The following is a 17,330-nucleotide window of genomic DNA, read 5'->3' on the forward strand; positions in this document are numbered from 1 at the left end:
AGTACTGTGTCTATTGTTTACTTGATGCCCGTGTGGCAAAATTTACGTTTGATCGAGCATTCAGGCCGTTAAGACACGTGTACTGGAGCATAGATCTAGAATCAGGGCGCAAGTGGTCACAGCTCCGGTTGTCGACCACTTCCTCCGTTTTCGCCATAGCGAAAATGATTTACGGTTTTTTGTGCTTTGGCGATTAAATCCTAAAAGATTTAGCAGGGACGATAATGAAAGACTACTCAGGCAAAAGGAATCATATTTCATCCATCTTTTAAACACTGTAACTCCATCTGGTTTAAACTTGGAAAATGACCTGTCTTGCTTCCTGTAACAAATAGGTCTGTGTGCCTTTAAGAGTCAAGCTTACAGCGTGCGAGCACAGCACAGCTGCACGGGGTTAAGTTAGAGGCTTCCCGTTGCTGAAGGGTATTTAGAAAACAGTTTTCACATTACATACATGGTTACATTTTCTAAGGTTACCCTTTGTGGGATCTGTTATGCATGCAGCACTTTGAAAATTGATTACTAAGGATGTGCAATAACAGAGGAATATGCTTGTAAGTAATTTTATATACTTTTTATTGTAAAAATATTTATAAATGAATTGTGGCAATTTTAAAATAATTTATTGTTACATAGGAAAGACTGAAGAAGAATCCAAAGAATTTGAAACGGCCATATCTTCCTTGAAGCAAATCCTCCTTGAACCTATTACTATTGTCAGAACTACTCATTTACCTGTATGATACCTATACAGAAGACTGATGTACATACAGTGAGAGACATTGCACTCTTGTTCAGATATATTCCTTGTCTTACCGTCCATGAGATGGGATGTACAGTTGTTGTATAAGATTTCTTGTTAATATGTATGTGTAATTGTTTGTGCGTAATTGTTAGACACAGTAGCTCATATATATATATATATATATTGCACCTCATTATACTGGTTCACCCCTGTACTAGTTTCCTCATCGGTTGATAATAGTAAAGTGGTGTCTATTTTCTCCCCCAACTGCCAGGTAGTAGCAGGAGATCTCCTTCTAATTCAACTGATCTCCAGCAGACAGAGATCAGATCACCTGGAGAAAAATGGCCAATTTGCAATTGAACACTATGGCATTTACTGTATTTTTCGCTCTATAGGACGCACCGCTCCATAAGACGCACTTAGATTTTAGAGGAGGAAAACGAGAAAAAATCTTGTTTTCCTCCTCTAAAAACTTCTTATGGAGCGAATGCCGGCTGGGCGCGTGCGTGTCGGGACGGCGCGAGCCGGCGTTCCCCGCCCCGACGGCCAGCTGGGAGGCGGGTGGGGTGCACAGAGCTGGCTGGGCGTGCTGGAAAGACGCAAGACGGCTTTCCCCGCCCCGACGGCCAGCTGGGAGGCGGGCGGGGCGCTCAGAGCCATCTGGGCGCGCTGGAACGGGGCGCACAGAGCCGGCTCGCGTCATTCCAGCGCTCCCAGCCGACTCTGTGCGCACATTCGCTCCATAAGACGCACAGACATTTCCCCTCAATTTTGAGGAGGAAAAAAGTGTGTCTTATGGAGCGAAAAATACGGTAAGTCCCTCCCCAAACCCCGCCCTCCTCAGGCTCCACCCAAAAAATCTCCCGCCGGTCGTGAAGAGGGACCTGGCAACCCTATCCCCTGGTCTAACCCATATCAGGATCTTGTACCTTCATTCCCAGGGCAAGGCGAGTTGCACTGCTACCTGGGAACTCTAGTTTCCTAAAGTAAGTTCTGAGCAGGCAGCAACAGGATGAGTGCCACCGAATGAGGAAGGCTACCAATGCGGCTGGCACAAAAGCAGCGCACACGCGGGCAATGCTGATGATTTCATATGATGCATGGCCTACCCATAATGACTCTGGAGCATTTGGGAACCAGCAAGACAGTGCATGGGGAGCATACATTAACATCAGCTAGATATTTCCTTCCTAGAAAGCAGCCCTGGCAAGTAAGGCAGATTCAATTTTTAAACATCTGCTTTGCAAACACTGAATTGTTGCTAATGCTATTCCTATTCTGATGTGCATGGCCAGTAGGGTTGCCAACCTCCAGGTGTGGCCTGGCTATCTCCCACTATTACAATTGATCTCCAGACAACTGTGATCAGTAGGGTTGCCAAATAGGGTTGCCAAGTCCCTCTTCACCATCGGTGGGAGGTTTTGGGGTGGAGCCTGAGGAGGGTGGGGCTTGGAGAGGGGAGGGACTTCAATGCCATAGAGTCCAATTGCCAGAGTGGCCATTTTCTCCAGGGGAACTGATCTCTATTGGCCGGAGATCAGTTATAACAGCAGAAGATCTCCAACTAGTGCCTAGAGGTTGGCAACCCTAGAGATCAGTTCCTGTGGGAAACATGGTTGCTGAGGCCACTCCCCTTCCCAAACCCTGCCCTTCCCAAGGTCCACTCCCAAAATCTCTAGGGTATTTCCTACTCGGAGCTGGCAACCCTAACAAGGGGGCAACAGGGCACTGAGAAGGTAGAGGGAAAGGATCATGCCCTAATGAAGTCATAACAGCATGAGATCTGAGAAATTCTTCTTCCTCCTTGACGCACCAACCATTACCCATTTGAGAACTGTTCAAATGTTCCCAAATTAATCATTTCTTCTCTTGAGAGCCCCACTCTCAGTTCCTTCAGCCTTTGCCTCTTGAGATTTGCCTCCTAAACCTTTTATCCTTACCTCGGGCTCCATTGAGTCCTGTTTCCCCCCTTTTCTTTCTCCTTAATCCAAAATAAAAATTAGTGAATGGAATATTGCCCCTGTGAGCCGTGAGAGAATTAGCTCAGTCTCCAGAGGCTTTCAGCTTGTCAGGCAATGTATTAAAAGACTAGTGAACGTTTTATATATTAGCCGATTGAGATACGACCCCCCCCCCCCCGTTACCTTTCTGCATGACCTTCGGGCTTTTAACCAAAAAAGCGAACTTTATAGGTATGGGACCTTTCAAGTCCGTCTCCCATTTGTCACAACACTTGGTGACATCAATACTAGTCCCCTTCTGCTGTTTCCTTTGTTTTCCCTGGGAATAAACTGTTCTTATTTTACCCTCTTCAGGCTTGTGCTGAATCTACAGCACTCAAGAGAAGCACAGGGCTTCCCCCCATATCCTCCTCTAGATTGGCGTTGTCTGATGCCATGTTCTGGCGGGCATTTGCCCGCCAGAACATGGCATCAGACAATGCCAATCTAGAGAAGGATATGGGGGGAAGCCCTGTGCTTCTTTGCCACCAGTGGGAAGTGTCCTTCTTTGCCACCAGTGGGAGGTTTGGGGGCGCAGCCTGAGAAGAGCAGGGTTTGAGGAGGGGAGGGACTTTAATGCCATAAGTCCAATAGCCAACGCGGCCATTTTTTCCCAGGTGAACTGCTCTCTATCTCCTGGAGATCAGTTAGCAGGAGATCTCCAGCTGGTACCTAGAGGTTCAAAAACAATAAATCACCAAGTGCTGTAATGAGAATATCAAAGCAAAGCATAGCACTAGACTAGGTTATAACAAATGCAAATTTATAGAACACATAAAGAGAATATTATCTAAACACCTGACTAATATACTATTTAATGACCTTTTATACCTAATATACCTTTTTCAGACTTTGATTCCTCATGGGTTAAATACAGAAATGGATCTTACCTGGTTCTTATGAAATGGTACTGCTTTTTATTGATTTCAGGGCCTTAAAAATTAAAAAATTTCATGCTTGATTTTGATCGGATGGAAAACCTTAGTTATACATTTTCCATTATTATTTTGTACTTAATAGTGTTTCCCTTTTAAGAGATGTGATTGCCCCTTTAAGACGACGGGAGCACATGACTCATTCTTTACAGCTGGGCTTTGAATTAGAGGTTATAGAGAGAGAAGCCTAACATGTTTCTACAGAAGATCTTCTTTCTTTGGAAACACGGGACCTTTATTTGGGGCCTTTATGAAGTATTTCTGAGACTTGCAAGGTCTGTTTTAATTTTTGTACTTATATTTAGTAATTGTTACATTGATAACATGATATTATCCTGTATGAAAATTGTCTACACCTTATAAGAATTATTGGTATATGCTATCTATAATTTCAGGCTGATGAAGCCGTAGTCGGTGAAACGCAAATTAATACCTGGGAATTGCGTCCCTATCTCGCGGTTCTGAACTGTTTGTATGCGGGTCCCACCGGATAAGAGAAGCTTTCCGCTTTAAGAAACTTCAGCTGTTCAGCGAAATGGAAGAAAACTATTCGGTTGGAACGACTGTCTGAGCCTGGTTGCAGGCTGATCTTTCTGGACTATTTAGATGTTTAAGTTTTCTGCTTTACTCCGTGTGGGATCATTTTTGGCTATACTTAGCCCCTTGTATATATTGTACATACTATTCAATACCACCTTATATGTTGTTCACTTGTTGCATGTCATTAGATCATATATTAGTTAGGTGTTTAGATAATAGTACCTAGAGGTTGGCAACTCTAAATTAAGGGGCTGCCCGCTGCCCCTCAGGGGATTGGCAGGTAGAAGCAGGCCAACTGAAGGGGAATGATTAACGTCATTTCCAGAGTAAACCTGGAAAGGACAGGGACACTCTAGAACATTCTTCCAAAAACTCTATGGAGAACCATAGAGTTTTTTGAGGAGTGTGCTAGAACGTCCCTGTCACTTCTGGGTTTGCCCTGGAAGTGAAATTATTGCACCGATTACCCTCCCCAGCCCCACCACAACAAAGCTCCCGCTGGTGGCAAAGGGGGACCTGGCAACCCTACTCCAGATGAGAGTCCCCTGTCCACATGATGTTGAACTGACCATCAGAGGGGTGGTAGGAAGCAGCCAGCCAACCTTGAATCCACCATCGCCACGCTTGAATCTAGCTCAGCTGAGAATTCCCTCCTGGAGCACATTTTGCATCAACTAATTTCATTTGTCTTAGAATTGTCTTCCTGTATCCCATTTTGGGAGCCAATTTTTGAATAAACCAAGAGATAGAGCTGGTGTGGTGTAGTGGTTAGAGCGTTAGACTGGGACCTGGGCTGACCAGGTTGGAATCCCCACTGTACTATGGAAGCTGGCTGGGTGAGCCTGGGCCAGTCACAATCTCTCAGCCTAACCAAACGTACAAGGTGGTTGATGTGAGGATACGGTGGAAGAAGAGAGAACAAAGTGAAAAGCCATTTCGGGTCCCCATCAGCGAGAAAAGCAGGATAGTGGTAGCAGTAACAAAGTAGCAGTAGTAGTGGTGGGGATAGTACTACTACTACTAGTAGTAGCAGTAGCAATAACACATTGGTTTTGATCCCAACAATTTATGTCAATGGAAGCAGAGAGCATGATTTTCATTGGTTCCCTTCTCCCAAAGAAGCACAGCCTGATGGTGCTTCTTCAGGTGGTTCTCCAAGCTGGTAGTTAGGGTGCCCACCAACTCACCAGGCTACCTACTGCCCCTCAGCTGGCCAGCAGGCACAAGTAGGCCAGCTTGGGGACGGGTCTACGTGCCGGTGACACTCTAGCACTCTCCCTGCAAAACTCTGTGGTTTCCATAGAGTTTCTGGAGGAAATTGCTAGAGCGTCCTGCGCAACGCTGGCACTTCCGGGGTAACCGCGTGCTCCGATCATCGTAGGACAGAACCATGCTGAAAAAGCTCCCGTCGGTGGACAGGTAGGACCCAGAAACCCTACCAGTAGTCGAGAGATGAGCCAGGTCTCTCCTTCAACTGATTGCACCACCTCCGGCCTCCCCTCCTTTCTGTCCTTGGAAGGCCTGCTGGACTCTGGAGGAGCACCCAGTCTCTCCTCTAGCTCCCTGGGGTGAGCTTTAGAGCCAAAACACTCTTGTCCCCCAAGCTCTTCCCAAAAGACAGTTTCTCCTCCTGCTGTGAATGTAAACAGCTGGAGGAGGGTAGCCTGAGCAGCGACCCCTGTCCAGTGCCAGCACCTGAAGTAGGGTTGCCAGCTGGTGGAAGGGGTTTCCTGCTATTACAACTGATCTCCAGCCGATAGAGATCAGTTCACCTGGAGAAAAGGGTCACTTTGGCAATTGGACTCTATGGCATTGAAGTTCCTCCCCTCCACAAACCCCGCCCTCCTCAGGCTCCAACTGAAAAACCTCCTGCTGGTGGTGAAAAGGGAGCTGGTACCCCTATCTCCAACTGCTTCCCCGAGTTCCAAAGACTCACTTTGCCTAGGGTTGCCAACCATCCTCCACGTACTAGATCTCCTGCTATTACAACTGATCTCCAGCCGATAGAGATCAGTCCCACTGGAGAAAATTCGACTCTATGGCACTGAAGCCCCTTCTCTCCCTAAACCTCGCCCTCCTCAGGCTCTGCCCCCAAAATATCCCACCTATGGCAAAGAGGGACCTTCAAACCCTTACTTTTCTCAATATGAGACTCTAGTGTGGGTGTGCTAAGTGCCATCAGGTCGCTTCTGACTCATGGTGACCCTGTGAATCAACGTCCTTCAGAAATTTCCTGTTTAATTTCAGTTTTGTTGGGAGGTGAACTTGGCAACTGGCAAATTCCCATGCTCAAACCAAACCATGCTCATTTGTCTTCCCTTTCATTATATCGATACTTCCATTCACACCATTCATTTATCCCCCTCCCCTTGACTCAGCATGGCTTCTGTCGGGTTCCTAACAGATGGTTGGCTCATACAATTAACACATTTTAATCTCATTTGTTGGGTCCTCCAGAAAGCACAGCTCTTAATGGCTTATTTACAGCTCACCTTCTTGTCTGATCTGTCCAAATTTGCTTTTTCTCAAGGCCATATATACCGATTCAAGAAACAATCTTCCAGTATTTTGAATACTGGACTACACTATACTAGTATATTACAATAATGCCCTGACCTGGATGGCCTGGGGCCATCAGATCTCAGAAGCTAAGCAGGGTTAGCCTAACAATAGGACATTTAAAGAAGAAGAAGAGGAGTTGGTTTTTATATGCCGATTTTCTCTACCTTTTAAGGATGGGGAAATGATCTCTGTTCATCTCTTGCCTTGAAAACCCTATGGGGTCACCATAAATCACTTGTGACTTGCCAGCCCTTTCTATAGGGTTGCCAACCACCAGGTGGAGGAGCCTAATATATATAATTTTGCAGTATGCAAGATCAGAGCAAGTCTGTTAACAATAGGACATTTAAAGAAGAAGAAGAAGAGTTGGTTTTTATATGCCGATTTTCTCTACCTTTTAAGGAGAACCAAACCAGCTTACAATCTCCTTACCTTCCTCTCCCCACAACAGACACCTTGTAAGGTAGGTGAGGTTGAGAGAGCTCTAAGAGAACTGTAACCAGCCTAAGGTCACCCAGCAGGCTTCATGTGTAGGAGCGGGGAAACCAACCCGGTTCACCAGATTAGAGTCTGCCACTCTTAACCACTAGACCACGCTGGTTCTCATAAGTTTACGATAAGTTGGAAGCAACTTGACAGCACATAACATGCACACACTCATTTTGTTTTGACTAATTCTATCGATATCTCTTTACACTTATTTGTTTAGAATGTAAGTGGTTTTTTTCTGTTTTTCTACTAACATTATGGAGGTGATTATTGGTTAACCATTTTTGCATCTGTGAAATTTGTGTGTGAAATGTATATCTATTCCTGGGAAGTTTTGTTTGAGTGAGCCAGAATTTCCAAATTCATTTTGAAAGCTCATTTTTTTAGACAGGACCCCTTTATAACTCTAATACTGCTTCACAGATTTAAGGAGATGGAATCCACTTCCTCCTTGGCTCGGGGATGAGACTCTGTGGGGAAGAATTGTGGAGCATATTGCTTTCCCAGTTCATTTCCCCCCCTCTGAATTTGCAGAAGTCACCCAAACGTTTGTGTATGCACTGAGGCACAGGTATTGCATGGAAGAATCATCCTCCATCCGAGAAACAAAAAAGGCATTTGCAAATTGGGTCTCAGTTTTGTCCTCTGGGAACCCTGCCCGTTTTCCCTCCCAGAGCTATTATGTTACTTCAGGCTTTAATAATATTTGCAAAGAGCTTTGATACCTATGGATGAAAAGCACTCTCAAAGTGCAAAGCCTAAAGCTTGATGTAATGTGCCAAATTCCCCCAGGGATGCTGCCTCAGATTTATCATGTCTTCAGCATAAATCAAAGTTAGAGGGGGGAAAATACTAAACAAAGGATGATCTACTGGTAAATAAAGAAATGAGAGTGAACCTAATGTCAGAGAAATAATGGGCTAGGAAATATAATAGTACGTGACATTTCAATTCTACTTTTTGAGTTTTTGAAGTGATGTAAATCTATGATCATGATAATTCTTACAACATCCCTGCATAGGGTTGCTAACCTCCTGGTAGTCAAACCCAAAAGCGCACCGAAAGGCAACAAGTAATATACTCCCAATGTAAAGTATAGTCTAATGACAAAATGAATAAGTATAAACAAGTTCCCAATGCAGTTGCACACAAAGTTGTGCCAGCAATCACAATAAATACAGTGTGAATGATCTTTCCTTCTTTCTATTTAGCAGGAGACATAAAGGAGTCTTAAGTAGAAGAGGAAGAAGGAATCACAGGTAAGTCTTTATATACTTAGGTAGAAGAGAAAGAAGATGGCTGTCTTTTTCTCTGACTTGCATGTCTACTGCATAATTCTTATTTTTATTGTAGACCTTCCAAATGCCATTCTCAAGGCTTGTATCCATGTCTGTCTGACTACGGCATGTCAGTTCCCCATAGAGATACTCATAGGGACCCCAAAGGCACAACTCTCTGTGTATTTCTTTGCAAGATTTACTCCAGTGGATGAAATTGCTAAAGGCCAACAAGAGGGCAGATTGGATTGAAAACAATGTGTCTGTGGATATGTTGGTTTTTGAAAGATTAATTAGGATCTTAATATCATGCAATTAAGCACTTTACATATGTAGAAATTGCAAATCTGAGACGTTTAGGAGCGTTTAAGTCCTGTTGACTTCAATAGCCTCAGATAGGTTTGCCAACCTCCAGGTAGTAGCTGGAGATTTCCTGCTATTACAACTGATCCCCAGGGGATAGAAATCAGTTCACCTGGAGAAAATGGCTGCTTTGGCAATTGGACTCTATGGAATTGATATACCTCCCCTCCCCAAACCCCGCCCTCCTCAGGCTCTGCCCCCAAAATCTCCTGTCAGTGGCAAAGAGGGACCTGGCAAACCTATCCCTGCAAGATAAGTGTTATTGTCTCCAAATTTCAGATGGGTGATGGAGTGTCATGCAGCCCTGTGAAGAAATGGGAAAACATGGGTGTAGTATTGTGGAACACTGACTGGTGTCTACATTGTTTGCTTTATTGTTGTGAACATCCTTGTAGTGTCTGAAATCTGCCTGATCTGCCTGTTTTCTTGAGAATCAAGCTTAAACAGGTTGCCATGGAATTGGACATAGGCTTGCCATTTGCCCGCCCGCAGCAGGATAGAGGGGAAAGTGAGGCGCTACCCCACAAGTCCTTGAGTAGGGTTGCCAGGTCCCCCCTCACCACCGGTGGGAGCTTCGTTGTGGTGGGGCTGGGGAGGGGGATCAGCACAATAACATCTCTTCTGGGGTAAACCTGGAAGTCACAGGGATTTTCTAGCACATTCCTCCAAAAACTTTATGGTTTCAGAGACAGATAGGGTTGCCAACCTCCAGGTACTATCTGGAGATCCCCTGCTATTACAAGTGATCTTCAGCTGATAGAGATCAGTTCACCTGGAGAAAATGGCCGCTTTGGCAATTGGACTCTATGGCATTGAAGTCCCTACCCTCCCCAAGCCCTGTCATTTTCTCCAGGTGAACTGATCTCCATCGCCTCTGATGGCAGCCATTGTGTTCTTGACTCTGCCTCCGGCGGAAGGCTATGGGGCTGTGGGTGCGATCGTGCTTGTGTGTACGTGCCGACGCACATGCGCGGCACTTCCTGTTTTCAGCCGGAAGTGCCTTTCCCTCTTAGTTTGAGTGGTAAAGCAGCCAGTTGTAAAACGGAAGTGCTGCGCACATGGGTCAGCGCACGCATGCATGTTTGCCTGCCGACCCTCAGGTGGTCGTTGGGCAGAGGGTGAATTGCCGGGGGTTTGCCCGCCACCACCGGGCACCTGGCAACCCTAATGCCCATGGACTTTAAAAGGTTGGGGACCCCCTGCTCTCTTTCATCAAATAATAACGAATTTCAACTGACCTCACATCAAGAAGTTCTTTGTAGCTTAGGGTTTCCAGGTCTCTCTTTGCCGCCGGCGGGAGGTTTTTGGGGCAGAGCCGGTGGTGGTGGGGTTTGGGGAGGGTAAGGAATTCAATGCCCTAGAGTCCAATTGCCAAAGCAGCCATTTTCTCCAGGGGAATTGATCTCTCGCCTGGAGATCAGTTGTAATAGCAGATCTCCAGCTAAAACCTAGAAGTTGGCAACCCTGTTGTAGCTACATGTCTTTTCACTAGTGAGTTCTCCTGGTTTAATTTATTTTATTTTATTTTATTTTATTTTGCACCGCTCAGAATGTAAGAGGCAAGGCAGAGCTGTACACTTTTTAAAAATACTCCATATTAAGTGTGGTTGTAAAACCTAGTGACCTTTAAATGGGATGTGAAAATTGAATATAATTGATTGGCATGTCTGCTAATTATGTAAAGGGATTAGGAAGCAGAGAGGCATGAACCCTTGCTGACCTGGCAGATGATTCAAGAAGCACTCTGCCAGTTTCCCAAAGCTTTGTTTGCTTGGCGATCCATAGCTGAGGGTCTAAAAGTGCACCTTCAAATATATGGGACAAATCGGAGGAACAGAAAAGAAAGGTTTGGGGTCAAGTAAAATGAATTGCTCTGATAAGGTGTGGAAGTGGCCAGTGATAGTGTGCAAAGGCTGGGAAGGGGGTGGAAATTCACCTTCCTTCGTTCAACTCATGTTCAAGTTCCACTTATGGAGAAAGTCCAAATGCTGGGAAATGTTTGCATTCAGCTGTGCATATTGGCAATCCCTGATGAGGGGCTTAGGGGAAGGCTGTGGTAGAGCCTCTGCTTGGCATGCAGAAGGTCCCAGGTTCAATTCTCCGCATCTCCAGTTAAAGGGACCAGGCAAGTAGGTAATGTGAAAGATCTCTGCCCGAGATCCTGGAGATCCCCTGCCAGTCTGAGTAGACAATACTGACTTAGATGGACCTTGATGGTCTGATTTAGTATAAGGCAGCTTCATGTGTTCATGTGCTCATGAATGTTGTTGAAGTCAACATTCACCAATTAAATCCTCAGCTTGTCAGACATGTCTGATATGTCAGATATTTATTTAGTTGGTTAGTTTCTTCGCTCATTCATCCCCCATCTTTCTCCCCAATGATCTCCCAAAACTGCTTACTTCATTCTCCTCTCCTTCATTCTAGGCTCACAACAACCCTGTGAGGTAGGTCTGGCCAAGAGTGCGTGACTGGCCCCAAGGTCACCCAGCAAACTTGCATGGCAGAGTGGGGAGTCCCCCACATCCTAGTCTGACCCTCTAAACCTGACCTAGGGTTGCCAGGTCACACTTTGCCACCGGCGGGAGGTTTTTTGGGCAGAGCCTGAGGAGGGCGGGGTTTGGTGAGGGGAGGGGCTTCAATGCCATAGAGTCCAATTTCCAAAGCAGCCATTTTCTCCAGGCGAACTGATCTCTATCCCCTGGAGATCAGTTGTAATAGTGGGAGATCTCCAGCTACTACTCGGAGGTTGGCAACCCTAACCTGACCCCACACTGCCTATCTAGCACACTTTTCTATCCCACCCAACATTTCCCAGAAGCTCAGGGCAGTATATATTTCCCCCGTCTGTATTTTAAGCTTCCAACAACTCTGTTAGACTGAGAGAGTGACTGGCCCAAAGTCAGTCAGTCAGCATTTTTCATAGAAGGAGATTTGAACCTTGGTCCAATCACTCTCAGACTAACATGCCTCACAGTTCACACAGGGGCCAACCAGGGGCCTCTAGGAAGCCCAAAAGCAAGACGACTGCAGCAGCACCATCCTGCCTGGGTTCCAAAGCACCTCATAGAGTAGGCCTGCTCCTCTGATCCTGGAGAGAATAGGGATGCATCATGACTAGTACTCATTTTGACAAGTAACCATGAATACCCCTCTCCTCCATGAACATGTCCACTCTTTCTTTAGGCCTTCCAAGTTGGCAGCCATCACCACATCCTGGGGCAGGGAGTTCCACAAATCACAACTGAACTATGTGTTGTGTGACGAAAGACCTCCTTTTATCTGTTTTGAATCTCTCACCCTCCAGCTTCAGCAGATGACCCTGCGTTCTGGTCTTATGAGAGAAGGAGATAAACCTCTCCCTGTCCACTCTCTCCAAACCATGCGTAATGTCTCCCCTTAACTACCTTCTTTCTAAGCTAAGCATCCCTAAGCGTTTCAACCACTCCTCATAGGGCAGTTGCTCCAGCCCCCTGATCATTTCGGTCGCTCTTTTCTGCAGAGGCCAATCAGAAGCCTTGTTGGGCAAAACCCCCACCAGTTCCCGCCCATTTTCTAAAATCACTTGGCTGGTACCAGGAAAGGTGTCGTTGGGTGTCCTGGTACCCACAGGCACCATGTTGGTAGGGTTGCCAGTTCCAGGTTGAGAAATACCTGAAGATGTTGAGGGCAAAGCCTGAGGAGGGCAGGGCTTGGGGAGGGGAGGGACTTCAATGCCAAAGAGTCCAATTGCCAAAGCGGCTATTTTCTCCAGGGGAACTGACCTCTAACAGCTGGAGATCAGTTGTAAGAGAGGGAGATCTCCAGCTACCTCCTGGAGGTTGGCAACCCTACATGTTGGGGACCTCTGCTTCAGATCAAGGTGTGTGCCAAAGGCATAGTATCCTCTGCTTCTGAAGACGGCAAGATTTCCCCAGCAAGCCTGCTTGGTAAGCAACACACTTCTTCGAAGCCTCAATGAACAGCTACAGAGTAGATCTTGTCATTTCTTATCAGCTTCTGTAGCTGAGAATGATGGGATTTTTCCTTTGTCTCTGAGGCCCAGAAGTCATATTTCAGAGGCGAGTCTCTTTTTTCTCTTTAAGCTCCCAAGTAGATACATTTGATTTATAAATTCACTCAGAAAAATATTTTTGGCCAGCTCACGCTTCAGCGACGCTACATATTATTTGTTCTGTGGGAACAAATAGTTCTTCTCTGCTGAGATTCAATAACTCTCCATGGGGGACATATTAATACAAGCAGAGAGCCATGTAAATTTATGGATGTGGATTTCTTTTTTAATGTAAAAACATAAGACAAGCTCTGGTGGATCGTAACAACAGAGCATCAAGCATTTTGAATTCCACGCTGTCCGTCCAGATGCTTATGGGAAACACAGAAGCAATGCAACAGATAGGACTAGATGATCCTCTTCTGATATGGGTCTTCTTCTGAAATCCAGGTATGTGGCATTTGGAAATGGGCGTTCCATTTCGCTGATAGACTGAAAAATCCACAAATTTGCCTAACACATATGCCCGACTACACCATGATATGTCCAGACACAGTCTCTTAGCTAGGGTTGCCAGGTCCTTCTTCACCACCGGCGGGAGGTTTTTTGGGCAGAGCCTGAGGTGGGAGGGGTTTGGAGAGGGGAGGGGCTTCAATGCCATAGAGTCCAATTGGCAAAGTCCAGGGTCGCTATGCAGAGGTGAGCAATGGCAAATCACCTCTGCTCATCTCTTGTCTTTAAAACCCTGCAGGGTCGCCATAAATTGGCTGCGACTTGACGGCACTTTATACACACATGTTTGACCTATTGCATACTGCTTTTGAGAATACCCTTTGTTTTTGTTTTTTTTCAGTAATAAAAAAATCCAATAATGTTTTATCCAGCAGGATTGAACATATGCCACAGAGCAATCCCTATCAGATGCAATTTGTGGTGAGAAATCACTCACCTTTTACAGCTACAGAGAGCCAATGTGAATGTTTAACATATATTAATCTGACAGATTGAGTAAAAGATCTACGACCTTTCGGTTTATGAACGCTGGATTGATTGACAGAGGTGTTTCCCCCTTTTCCCTGCATGAAGAGACTTGTAATGCAAGGGAACTAACAGTTGCAAATCTCAAAAAGTAGTATAATCTTTGGAACTAAACGAGGGTGATTTAAAATTAAGAATGACGCATGGCAGAAAGCTCTGCAGATGCGCTAAGAACAAACAGCAGCTCCCGTGAATGCAGGGGGTTTTGACACGGCGCTTCATGTATGCCTTTTTGTAATTACAAGCCACGGAAGATTATTCTTTGGGGTCGAAATGTTCCCTGCAATCTGCTGCCACATCCCGTAAACGGCTCAATGATTTGTTCTTGAATCGGCACAACAGGATCGTGTTTGTTTGTACATATTTAATCAAGGGGATGTCATTGGGCTGAATGTTGTATGCTGATGTGTATCTATGTTGGCAATGTTTTTTTAATTTTAATTGAAAAAATTCTCAATGTGAACTTTAGGGATACTTAATAAAATTGCAAATGGTCTGCTCTGCAACCGTGCCCTATGTGGGCCTTAATTCTGTTCTGATTTGCATTAATTGCATACTTCAGCTGCCTCTCCGCTGCCAAAACATCATTCAAACTGGAGTTGACTTTGAAAACTTATTTCCAGCACATAAGAACATCAGAACAGCCATGCTGGATCAGACCAAGGCCCATCAAGTCCAGCAGTCTGTTCAAAAGAAGGCCAACCAGGTGCCTCTAAGAAGCCCCCAAGCAAGACGACTGCAGCAGCATTATCCTGCTTGTTTTCCAAGGCACCTAATATAATGCTCCTCTGATCCTGGAGAGAATAGGTATGCATAATGACTAGTATTCATTTGACCAGTAGCCATGAATAGCCCTGTCCTCCATGAACATGTCCATTCCCCTTTTAAAGCCTTCCAAGTTGGCAGCCATCACCACATCCTGGGGCAGGGGGTTCCACATTTTAACAACCAAACTAACTTTGGTTGTTATTGCTTTTTTATTTATTTATTTTTATTGATATACTGATTTTTACAAGTTTCGTCCATGGCTTATTTGGTACTTGCTGATTGTAAGCCGCTTTGAACCACTGTGGATAGGAGGGGGTCTTTGAATAAACAAACTAATTTCCAGTTGCAACATTCATTGATCTTCCATGCCTACATTTGAGCTAGGAGCATTGCCACATTCCAAATCATTTGGGCTCTATCAAATGTTTTAGCATTCCTGCAGGCACATTTTGCAAAACTGAAAACCTACCCCAACCTTCAATTTCAAAGTTCACAGAAAACCCTATCCTCCATGAACATGTTCACTCCCTCTTAAAGCCTTCCAAGTTGGCACCCATCACCACATCCTGGGGCAGGGAGTTCCACAACTGAACTATGAGTTGTGTGAAGAAATACTTCCTTTTATCTGTTTGGAATCTCTCACCCTCCAGCTTCAGCAGATATAGGCAATTTATGCATGGCTGTTTCCTTGCAGTCACCCTGTTGACTACTTGGGGGCTTTGCTTAGATTTTGCTTGCATTTTCCAACCATCAGAGGTCGCCTCATTCTCCCTGTGTGTTTCCGTGCGTTTCCCCTGCATTTTCTGGATTCGTATTTAGCCAGCACCCAGAAAACGTGGGCAAAATGCACGGAAACACATGGGGAGAGCGAGGCGACCTCTGACGGTTAGAAAATGCCAGCAAATCCAAGGAAAGTCCCAAAGTAGTTGGCATGGTGACAGTGAAGAAACACCCATGCATAGTGTGAATGGAAGACTGGATCTGCAGTGGTAGAGGATAGTTGGTGAAAAGTGCTCTCCCATTCACTAGCTGAAAACTTTATTTATTTATTTATTTATTTATTTTCTGTGTTTCTAACCTGCCCTCCCTGACTGTGGCCGGCTCGGGGCAGGTAACAACATCTAAAACCATACAATAATTCATAAAATCCATGAAAACATCCACAGGCGATCAATATAAAACCCTGAGGCATAAAATCATTAAAATTAGCACTCAAAACCAAAGATGGTGTTTAGTTCCCCTCGTGCTGGTTGTAGAGTAGGCAGTAGTATCCAAAGCGGTATCCCAAAAAATGCCCTGGCCTAGATGGCCCAAGCTAGCACGATCTTGTTAGATCTTGGAAGCTAAGCAGGGTCGGCCCTGGATAGTATTTAGATGGGAAATGATGAGGAAGTCCAGGGTCCTGTCAGCTTTCTTCATTGTCTAACATTCACAACCATACATAGAAATAGGGACTATTCTGGCATGAATTGACTTGATCTTGGTGTAGTGGTTAAGAGTGGTGGTTTGGAGCGGTGGACTCTGATCTGGAGAACCGGGTTTGATTCCCCACTCCTCCACATGAGCGGCGGAGGCTAATCTGGTGAACTAGATTTGTTTCCCCACTCCTACACATGAAGCCTGCTGGGTGACCTTGGGCTAGTCATAGCTTTCTTAGAGCTCTCTAAGCCCCACCTACCTCACAGGGTGTCTGTTGTGGGGAGGGGAAGGGGATTGTAAGCCAATTTGGTTCTTCCATAAGAGGTAGAGAAAGTCAGAATATTAGGGTTGCCAACCTCCAGGTAGTAGCTGGAGCTCCTGCTATTACAACTGATCTCCAGTAGATAATGATCAGTTCACCTGGAGAAAATGGCCATTTTGGCAATTGGACTATGACATTGAAGTCTCTCCCTCCCCCCAAATCCCATCCTCCTCAGGCTCCAAACCAAAAACCTCTTGCCGGTGGTGAAGAGGGACCTGGCAACCCTACAGAATATAAAAACAACAACTCTTCTTCTTCTTCTTCAGAGACACATTCTTACACTTAAGAATCTTTGTCTATTACATTGGTAGATACATCAATAGGTAGCGCTTACAGCCCTGGTTTGGGATGAATGTTTTTGATCTGTTTTTAATCTGTTTTAAACTGGAAAAAATATCTTTGTTCTTGCACTTAAATCCAAAGCCTGCTTCATTATGTGTGGGAGGAAACCAGACAAAGTTCTGACCTTGCGACTGCGGCAATACTGACGAGACATTGCTGTAAGCCAAAGGGGCAGGATTTCTTTCCTACCGGTTATGGAGACCTCATGATATATGCCGCATTCATGAAGCATCTACAAGCATAAGGAAGGGATATGCAAATAACATGTCAGGAGGATATAAGTATACAATTTACTGCAGGAATATAGAAAGCACAACTGACCTTGTAAATTATTCACACAAACATTGTGAGATACCACCCCACATTAATAGGGTATTTTCTTGCCATAAAGTTATTAGTAAATTTATTTTAGGAAATAGAACCCATGCACTTTTATAATTTGTATTTTTTGGCAAAGATTAAAGCATGCACAAAAGGCAAACATTAAATGGGAAGACTTTTACAGCTCAAAAATTAATAATTGCTGTAAATAA

The sequence above is a fragment of the Euleptes europaea genome, chromosome 9 (assembly GCF_029931775.1).
Source record: "Euleptes europaea isolate rEulEur1 chromosome 9, rEulEur1.hap1, whole genome shotgun sequence".
Classification (NCBI taxonomy): Eukaryota; Metazoa; Chordata; class Lepidosauria; order Squamata; family Sphaerodactylidae; genus Euleptes; species Euleptes europaea.